We start from the raw sequence: 11640 nt of genomic DNA, 5'->3' as shown, positions 1-11640 counted from the left end.
CTCACACTTTACAACGTCGAGCAAATCCTTCTCCTGACCACGATCTTCAAAAACAAGTATTGGGGAATCGCGCTAGCATCACACCCCACCTTAACAAACAAACCTACAACTCCGGCGAACTATATACGCTTTGGTTACCAACAACCTATCATTGGAGCATCATGCAAATCATGCATTATATACATCGGTTGATACATTACACCATACCTTTTTAGGTAGTCTTCTTTAAGACAAATCTCATGATCCTTTCTAGGAGTCTCCTCAAGCCGTCTTATCCAAGACGAATTTTCATCCTTTTCAGGAACCTCTTCAGGTAGTCTTCTTCAAGACATTCTCTTTTTAAGAACCTTTTTAGGTAGTCTTCTTTAAGACATTCTTTTTCCAAGAACCTTTATAGGTAGTCTTCTCTAAGACAAATTGCACGATCCTTTCTAGGAATCTTCTCAGGTGGTCTTCTTTAAGACAAATTGTCATCCTTTTCAGGAACCTATTCAGGTAGTCTTCTTTAAGACATTCTAAGAACCTCTCTAGGTAGTCTTTTAAGACATTTTTCAGCCTTTCCGAGTAGTTTTCTTTAAGACAAATTTCTATCCATTCTAAGAACCTTTCTCGGTAGTCTTCTTTAAGACAAATTTCTATCCATTCTAAGAACCTTTCTAGGTAGTCTTCTCTAAGACAATCATCGTCATTTCCAAGAACCTTTTTAGGTAGTCTTCTTCAGGACATTCTTTTTCTAAGTACCTTTTTAGGTAGCCTTCTTTAAGACAATTTGTCATCCTTTTCAGGAACCTCTTCAGGTGGTCTTCTTTAAGACATTCTACGAACCTTTATGGGTGGTCTTTTCTAAGACATTAATCGTCCTTTCTAAGAACCTTTTTTAGGTAGCCTTTTTTAAGACATCTTTCAGCCTTTTCAGGTAGTAGTCTTTAAACACATTCCTCATTCCTTTTCTAAGAACCTTTTTAGGTAGTCCTTCTTAAAGACATCTTTCATCCTTTTCAGATAGTAGTCTTTAAAGACATTTCTGCAGTCCTTGCTAAGAACCTTTTTAGGTAGTCCTTCTAAGACATCTTTCAGCCTTTTCAGGTAGTCGTCTTTAAAGACATTCTTCATCCTTGCTAAAAAAAACCTTTTCAGGTAGTCTTTCTTTAAGACAAATGTTCGTATCCATTCCCAAAACCTTTTCAGAAGACAATACTTCGTTCCATTCGTTACATCAATCCACACATACATGAGCATAAGCATAGTCATGGCATAGGTGCAAGCATGGATTAAACAGATTCAATAAGGAGATAAAATCTTGGGATTGACGTCATAATCAGCATATATACATACGCATTAGCATGTGTATATCAACTAGTGCATTCACATACTACAAAAGTCTTCCGACCCCCGAGCCCAGTTTCCAACCCTCGTGTTGTGATTGGTGTATTTTCCGACCCACGTGTCGTGAGATTTCCAACCCTCGTGTTGTGATAGGTGTATTTTCCGACCGTCGAGTCGTGAATATTTGACATGCTATTTTCTCCGACCCTCGAGTCGTGAGTCTCCAAACAGGTGAATCTTTTCCATGCAGGTATGCTTGTCAGAACCATGGCAGGCAATTCCTTTGATACAGGTGAACTCGTCCGAACCAGGGCAAGTGATCCAAATGGTGTAGGTGAAATTTGTCCGAGCCAGGGCAAATGATCCAAATGGTGTAGGTGAAATTTGTCCGAACCAAGGCAAATGATCCAAATGGTGTAGGTGAAATTTGTCAGAGCCAGGGAAAATGATCCAAATGGTGTAGGTGAAATTTGTCCGAGCCAGGGAAAATGATCCAAATGGTGCAAGTGAAATTTGTCCGAACCAGGGCAAATGATCCTAATGGTGCAGGTGAGTTTGCGATAACCCTCGCAAATAATCCTATTGGTGCAGGTGAGTTTGCGATAACCCTCGCAAATGATCCTAATGGTGCAGGTGAGTTTGCGATAACCCTCGCAAATAATCCTATTGGTGCAGGTGAGTTTGCGATAACCCTCGCAAATTATCCTAATGGTGCAGGTGAGTTTACGATAACCCTCGCAAATAATCCTATTGGTGCAGGTGAGTTTGCGATAACCCTCGCAAATTATCCTAATGGTGCAGGTGAGTTTGCGATAACCCTCACAAATGATCCTATTGGTGCAGGTGAGTTTACGATAACCCTCGCAAATGATCCTATTGGTGCAGGTGAGTTTGTGATAACCCTCGCAAATGATCCTATTGGTGCAGGTGAGTTTGCTATAACCCTAGCAAATAATCCTAATGGTGCAGGTGAGTTTGCTATAACCCTAGCAAAGGATCCTATTGGTGCAGGTGAGTTTGCGATAACCCTCGCAAATGATCCTATTGGTGCAGGTAAGCTTGTTAGAATCATAACAAGTGATCCCTCTTACAAGTCCTCGCTATGTAAGACTCAGGCTTTAGCAGGACGGTTCTTTTCTCTCACGCTCGAGCACAAGGTTTCACAAAATGTTTCTTCAATTGGGTTTATCACGTGAGTCCCCAGGCAGTGATATTCTCCAAAACATCATCAATAACAAACAAAGGTTTTATTTTTTCTTTTTCAGAATTACTAACATACTTCAACTAACAATCATGCATCATTCAACTAACATACCTCATTCATACATTATGCATATACATACATGGCTCTCATTTATTTTGAGAAGCTCAATGCATCAGGCATCGCATGCATCATAATATTGCATAAAATTCAGGTTGCCTTTTTAGGCCGCACTACAATCAAAGTAAGTGGTTCCTTTCGAAAGCATCTGCTTCACATCTTGAGAAATGGTATTTACCTTGGGTGGCATCTGTAAGCCCATCTCCCACAGAACTTTTCCCGACAAATGCAAATTTCAGGGCATTTCAGTGTCCAATCATCTTCTACCTTCAGATTTTGATAGGCAGACGTGCCTATCTGACTCTTCAGGTTTAAGAAGATTGAACAGGGGCAGCTGTCATACCCCAAAATTTGACCGTCTTATTTCATCTTCAAGGGTTCAAGGCTCAATGGTTAAACTCAAGTCACTCTCTCCTACTCAAAGGTTCAGATCAGGGTTTTTTAACTAAAAGTCAACTCAAATTTGACCGGTCATAACTCTCGCATGGTTTGTCAGAAATTCTCCAACCAAAGTCTATTCTCAAGGAAATTTCATCCTCTACAACTTTTATGTTGGGCCCAAGGTCAAGAAATGCACCATTTAGGTGATATGGACAAAAACATTACATGTCCTTTTAAAAAGTCAATAAAAACACCTTTTGGGTCAAAGCTCATAACTTGAACATGGAAGCTTCAATTGAGATGAAACCAAAAATGTCATATAGAGGACTCTTTGAGCTTTCTAAAAAGCCCTAGAGTGGATTCATATGTTTAAAATGGAGGGAGATACGAGGCGTGCAAGTTGGTCGATTTTCAAGAGAACCATACAACCCTAATTGATGAAATTGAGGATTTTGAGTAATGGGCTTATGACTATGGATTGTGGACGTGATTACAAGCATAAAAGAGGCCCATAAACCAATTCTTATATATTTTATGATTTTTATTTTATTTAAATTTTATTTTAACCATTTAATTTCAAATAAAATCCAATAAAGTCATGAAATAATTATGTCATTATTGTTCTAATTTTTTCCTTTTGATTTAATCAAATCCCAGCTTGATCCAAGGGCCAAGAAAGAATTGAAAAGTGCATGAAATAGATTAAGTTCAAAAATAGAAAGTTTGGAAAGGAAATTTTCAAATCAAATCATGTAATTCTTTCCCATATTATTAGACCTAAACTACCTCACATATATAAGGAAAATATGCAGCCACGAGAGAGGGGGGATGGAGAGCAAACATTAGGGTTGCAAGGTTCCAAAAATATAAGAAAAACTAGGGCAATTCTAAAAGTTTTTCTCAACAATTTTTAACCATGTTGAGTTGTTCCATTGATTTCCCAAAGGTCCCAGGAACTCATCCAGATCATATTTGAAGCCAAACACGCGCCAGAACCTCTTCATACATCTCCACGGTTTACTCTCTATTTTTTTAAATCGTTTTTAGCAATTCATGTACTTTTAATGGAAACTAACCATGCCTGCAAGTTCATATGGTTGTTTAGGACACATTTGAACCGTTACTTTTGAAGTTTAACGCAGGGATCAAAAAACACCATTGTTGGGGTTCAATCATGGTGGAGCTTCGTTTCCATAACCATAGGCGTTTTCAAACAAAACTAACTGCACCATTGAACTCACAGCGTTCGAATTAGAAGGTCTGGGCGAAAGGATTTGCTGTTTGGTTATTGTTATTTACGTTTCAAAGTGCAGGTGTGGTGGAGGATGAACTCGCGGAAAAATCCGCAGGTGAATCCCCAACAGATTTTGTGATTAAATCCGCAGGAAAAGGGGTGCTGCAAAACGAAGAAGATGAAGGGGAGGGAGACATGGCGCGGAACTGCTGGCCGGTCAAAAACCCTACTTCTTTATCCACGCGTGCAATCCTGTGAGTGGACGGTCAAAAGGTCAATGACCTCTCTCCAAATCTCATTGGATGCCAAGCGCAGGGTCGGGCCCAAGTTGACTGATTCTTTGAATATTCCAATTATTGTTATTTTCATATATTATGTTTCTTGTTCATCATACCATCAGCGAATATCCATTGGCACGCATGGCAAAGAGGAAGTGTTGGTAACCAAGAAGTCCTGTGTTCGAAACCCAGGACCCTTCCTTTAATTTTTATGAGGATTTCCCATGAAATCCAGCGCAGCCAGTCTCCGTATGCCCACTATGCACCTTCGTAGCAAGACCATTAGATCTCCTACAATTCTGATCTAACGTACAAGGATGCATCCCTACCATGGAACTCCAAAAGATATGCCACATGCAACCAAAGCCAGGTTTTTTTATGTATTATTATTATTTAGATTAAATAAATAAATAAATTATGTTTTAGTTAATTTTGGTTTTTCTCTATATTCTTATTTATTATTTAGATTAAATTAAATTATAATTAATCATGTTTAATTTAATATATTTATAAAATTAGGACTAGAACAATATAATTAGGATTAGGGATGTAATTATTAGGACTTTTCCTGATTATTTCGATTAGTCGATTTAATTTATTTAGTTAATTTTAATAAAAAACCTAGTAAGGTTATCATTATTATTAGGGTTCGCCCAATCCCATTACAATCGAGCAAACATATTAATTTTAATTTAATTAATTCTTGAATAATTCTCTCCTCGACCCGACTAAAGCTATTGGTCGCATTAGACGAGAGATAAAAGAATAAAACATGAGACTTAATTACAAAATTAAAATACATTTAATTTGCTGCCCGCGACGATCGAATCTATCGATCTGAGTAACCAGCAATGCCCCATTAATCCGTTAGCTATACTGATCAAATCTATTGATCATCGCATCTAACGGTGCCATATCAAATCAGGGTTGTACGCTCAAACACTTAAAACACATCAAACCACAAACCACAGATTTTCATCTCTTCGATACTGCGAAACTACGAAGGTAACTCAAAATACCTTTTCAAAACTACGATAGGCCATTCAAAAAGCCTTCAAACACCTCCATATCAAATTCTAAGGCGTACAATCCTGCGCCCGAACTACGTTGACTCTGATTCTCCATAAGGAGATACGTAGGCACTTGGATAACCAAGGCGAGTCCCCTTCCCTAAAATCTCAAATTTTCCCCTATTCAATTCCTTAGCCATTAACCTTTACTTTGAACTTAAAACCTTAGGAAAGGGTTGAGGGTGCCTAACACCTTCCCTCGACCTGATTATAATAACTTACCCTGATCTCTAAACTGCGTAGGGTTTCCTATTCGCCCTTCAGAATAGGTGGCGACTCTAAAATATTAATTTTTAGGGCAGGTTGCTACATACGTGTGCAACAAAATAAGACTCATGCATTTAAGACGATCTCTCTATCTCTTGAACTACACAATCACATCTTTACAACTTTGCACAACATTACGCAACATGACTTCTCTTTCAAACAATGCATCAACTAACACGCAACAATCAATCACATGTATTCAAGTATAGCATTATCATTTATTCAATCCACATCTCGATACATACACATTTAAATGATCATTATCAACAATATACATTCAAATAGTACATATAAATGTATATTTATATTCATTCCAACATATCATGGATATCACATCACTTAACACATATATGAATATTAACCACAAGTCTTAATTCATAATACACACATAAGTAATCACATGTTATCCATATATTAACATCCAATTTAAACTATTCCACATCAACTAGCATTTAGAATTCAATCACATAATTCACGGTTATCATATCACATAATACATCCATGAACATTGATCATGCACAATTCATCCATAACATACACATATAGGTAAATGTTATTCTCAATTATCATCATAATTAATAAAAAAAGTGTCAATCCATTCTATTCTATTATATAGACAATCTCATTAGCTTCCTAACGCTTCGAACGGCGCATAAAACGGAGTTACGGATCAAAAGTTATGACATTTCAAAGTTTGGAAAATTCTGCATACAGCAGGGTTCGCGGTGCCAAAAAAGTTCGCGGCGCGAACTGAGTGAATCAAATCTTCCTGAGTTTCTGCCAAGCAGTTCGCGGCGCGAACTGGCGAATTTAGAAAATCTCAAATCACATAAAACAGCATACAAATTTCATCCCAAATCCCCTAAACTCAACCAAATCAAGTTGAAAAACACCAACCATCACGAACAACAATAGAATACATGTTATAACCACAAATATAACACATATTATGGATCTTCTAACATCATAACATCATCAAACATCAATTAAAACACATTTCAAATCATAAATTCATGCATTTGTTCATAAACCCTAACTTTTCTATGTTTCCATGAAATGGTAAAGATGAAGAGATAATCACAACAACACACATTACCCAATCATATAGTCTATAAGAACTTGGATTCTGACCCTTACCTCTAACTCTTAAATCCACCCTCTTCAAGAAATCTACAATTCCTCTTCTCTTGTTCTTTCTCCTCTCTTCTCTTTTTTCTCTTCTTTTCCCCAAATTGTGTTATCTCTAAAACCCTAGTTTTCTCTTCTTACTATCTTTCTCTTAATGGGCTTAGTTATGTTATTACCCACCCATCCAATTATTAATTAGGCCCAATACATAGTATACTACTAATATCCTAATTATATCATAAAACACAAATATGCATATAATTAGATATTTCAATTAATTAGTAATACCACATAATAATTAAATAAACAAATAATTAATAAAACACACAAATAAGCTAATAAATAAAATATCTAATAAAATCGGGTTGTTACAACTCTCCCCCACTTAAAAGATTTTCGTCCTCGAAAATTATCTTCAAGCACTAACCCCAAGTACAAATCCTTCATTCAACCTTCAAGTATCTTCTCCTCTAATCTCAAATCACTCCGCAAACCTCTTAAAAATCCAAAAGAAAAAACCTCGGAGTTTTATCCAAAACAATACTTGACGGAGTACCATGCAAACACACAATCCTCTCGATGTACAACTTAGCAAGTCTTTCCATCAAATAATCCATCCTTATCGGAATAAAATGAACACATTTGTCTGTCTATCCATAATAATCCAAATCGCTTCACAATTACTCGACGTTCTCGGAAAACCCGAAACAAAATCCGTAGAAATACGATTCCTCTTCCACTCGGGAATAGATAACTGTTGTACCAACTAAATGGTTTCTGACAAGTCCAACTCAAATACACAATTTCGCTATATCCCTCTTCGTACTTTACCACTAAACATTTTTCCTCAAATCTTGTTACCTTTTAGTAGCATTATGATGTATACTCAAACCATTACGATGTCCTTCATTCAAAATTCTCTTTCTCAAATCCATAACATCCGGAATACAAACTCGATCACGACATCTCAGGACTTTAACCTCGTCAATCCGAAAGTGATTACCTTTACCTTGATTAATCAATGCCATAATGTCAACCAATCTCAAATCCGATTTCTGACCTTCTCTAATCTCATCAAGAATACCACTCGTAAGCTTCAACATACCAAGCTTAACACACGTAGTCGTCGCTTCACAAACAAAACTCAAATCTCTAATTTGTTCCAACAATTCCAACTCTCGAATCATTAACATAGACATATGCAACGATTTCCTATTCAATGCATCGGCTACAACATTCACTTTTCCATGATGGTAGTTCAAACTAAAATCATAATCTTTCAAGAATTCCAACCATCTTCGTTGCCTCATATTCAACTCTCTTTGATCAAACAAATACCTCAAACTCTTGTGATCACTATACACATCAAATCTTGATCCAAACCAATAATGCCTCCAAAGTTTCAAAACAAACACAACGGCGGCCAACTCTAAATCATACGTCTGATAATTCCTCTCATGAATTTTAAGTTGCCTTGAAGCATAAGCTACCACTTACCCTTTTTGCATCAAAACGCCTCCCAAACCCAACAATGAAGCATCACAATACACAATAAACGGTTCAAACAGATCCGGCAAAATCAATATAGGAGCAGAAGTCAACCTTCTCTTAAGCTCTTGAAATTTCGCTTCACATTGCGAAGTCCAAATGAAAGCTTGACCTTTCCTAGTCAACACCGTCAACAGTAAAGATAACTTAGAAAATCCCTCAATGAACTTCCTATAATAACCAGCCAAACCAAGAAAACTTCTAATCTCAGAAACAGACTTAGGAGCTTCCCATTGAGATATAGCTTCAATCTTCGACGGGTCAACAGAAATACCTCCACTAGAGATCACATGGCCAAGAAAACTCATTTCCTTTAACCAAAATTTGCACTTAGAAAGCTTAGCAAACAACCTCTTCTCTTTCAACACCGACAACACAATTCTCAAATGCTCAACATGATCATCGCCACTCTTAGAATCAAAACATCCTCAAAACATTACCTCATTAGGACATTCCTTCTTCTTACTCGACAAAACAAGTGCAACTCTATGACCATACACTTAGACAAATGAACCTCTTCTCAACAACTCCTCAATTCGAATCTTCAACTTTTCCTCGGTCGCTTTACACAATACCAAGTAAGTAAGAGAAGTTTATCTTGTCCAATACGATCTCGTTTTCTATCAACAATAGATTAAGGGTGATCAAGTCCTCAATTTATCAATAGACAGTCGAAAATCATAATGAAACATAAACCATTGTTACTAAACCATAATAGTGTTCCTTCAGAACTCGCACTCGAAATTACTTAAAACACCAAGATCCAAAATTCCTCTTAAGATTACAATTACTTGCTTCAACTCCAAACAATTTATACCAAATTCTCATCAACTTGCTCTAACGAAAAAAAACAAATCAAATCAATTCCCAAAATCTCTACCAAAGATACTCAACAGACAATTCAAACACACATAAGAAGTAGAAACAAAACTCATAGCAGGCATATCAATAACCATACTTCCACGCATATCAGATAACACAAGATTCAACCTCTTAGCACGATCCAAAGAAATAAATGAATACATTGCACCACTATCAATAATAAAGCACGTACCTCAGATTAGCTTATCCTTAGTAGTGGTTTTAGCACCAGACAACGCAAGTACTTTTCCCTTTCGCTTGTTCCTTCTTCAGTTTGTCACACTTGGTACTAATGTGACCTTGCTCTCCACAATTGTAGCAAGTCACCCTCGAACCCGTTCTACAATTAGCAGCTATGTGGTCTGCCCTGCTACACTTGAAACAAGTAGTAACCTCTTTCTTACACTCAGCAGCACGATGACCTTCAACACCACATCTGAAACACTTAAGTGGAGTAGGAGTCCCTCCCCCACTTAGCTTCTTGCTAAAACCAGATTGTTTCCTCTTGACATCATAAGGTCTCCCACTGGATTGTTCTCTTTCTCGTTTCAACTTTATAAACACCACTTCTTTATTTTCACGCACATCTTCTGGAAAATAGTTTTCCAAAAATGCATCACGAAAAAGATTCCAAGTGACTTCAATACCTTCTCTTTCAAATCTCCGAACAGTATTACTCCACCAATCGTCAGTTCCTTTCGTCAGAATGTGAGTACCGAACTGCACCTTTTGTACATCCATACAAATCATGAATTGAAAAATCTTTTCTATTTCTCTCATCCATGCATGTGCTTTTTCCGATCCATACTTTCCTTCAAAAGTCGGCGGATTGCACCTTAGGAAGTCTCCAAAAGCACAGAACTCGTCCTTTCCTCCATAACCGGCATTCTCTTGCGGCACTTGTCCAATTGAGAAAAGTCTCTTTTCCGTAAACAACTGATTTAAAACCCCCTTATCAACCAGTTAAAACCAAGGGTGCGCCTAAAAAGGCGAAAAGTACCCAAGATGACACATCAACTAAGCGGACTCCTTCTTATCATGAATATGTTGATTCTTCGATCTAGGATTCACCTACACCAAAATCCAAGTGTAGTGCTACGAAGGGAGCGCGCATTTTCAATCCGCCTCACACACCTCCTATTAAAAAACCATCGATGATCTACATTGATGAGATGCCTCTATTTATGCACAAACACATTGAAAATATAGCTGATGTGGAGACCGATGGTAATTGTGGGTATCGATCCATTGCCGGCTTACTCAGTAAGGGAGAAGAGAATCACACGCTTATTTGCCGAGCATTTATTTTGGAGTTGACTTCACACAAGGACCTCTACACCCGACTTTATGAGAATAAAGAAAAATTTGATAAAATTCATAATGCCCTTGTTCCATCCCTTACCAATCACGCACCTGTTTCAAAGTGGATGTCCTTCCCTGAGATGGGCCATCTTATAGCAAGTGCGTATGTCCGGGTGTGTGACGAGATTTGTATCGGATATCTAAAATCGCGCCATTTTATACAAGTTTTTTTGAAACCGAGGTGTCCTATTCCGGTTACTTCATGTGAGTGGACGACACATCACACAAAAGAGGCGGACATGCTTATTCACAATGAGCCAAAATATGTGTACATGTAAAACAATTTTAAACTTGAGATTTATGCTCTAAGTAATATGAAATGAACACAAATGTTTTTTAAATTATGGATTTGTGTGATATTTTAAAATTTATGTTTTTTTCAACTTGAGATATCTATTTAAAATCTCTCACTATCACGTTTCTATCTACATTTAGTAGCTGATAGGTTTTTTAAAACTTGAGATGTTTGTTTCAATTGTCCTTCCATTATGAAACTTCACACTCATGTTGACATTTAGTAGCTGATATATTTTTTAAAACTTGAGATGTTTGTTTCAATTGTCCTTCCATTATGAAACTTCACATTCATGTTGATTATAATAGACAATTCAAATAGATTTTATATTTTGTTTCTTTATAACGTGAATTATTCACATCTTTTCTCAACTGAATATTATAATGTATAAATAAATTGTAATTTTTTAAATTTTTTTAATACAATTATTTTGATTTAATCATTGTTATCTATACAAAAGAGCCATGTTGGTAATATGCATTTCAGATAGATTTTATATATCATTGTTTTGTATTATGAATTATTCACAAATTTTCTCAAGTGAATATTTTATCAACTCCTGTGAATTT

The sequence above is a fragment of the Vicia villosa genome, linkage group LG2 (genome assembly GCF_029867415.1).
Source record: "Vicia villosa cultivar HV-30 ecotype Madison, WI linkage group LG2, Vvil1.0, whole genome shotgun sequence".
In the NCBI taxonomy this organism is placed as follows: domain Eukaryota; kingdom Viridiplantae; phylum Streptophyta; class Magnoliopsida; order Fabales; family Fabaceae; genus Vicia; species Vicia villosa.
The sequence above is the reverse complement of the archived record's forward strand: the minus strand, read 5'-3'. Positions refer to the sequence as shown.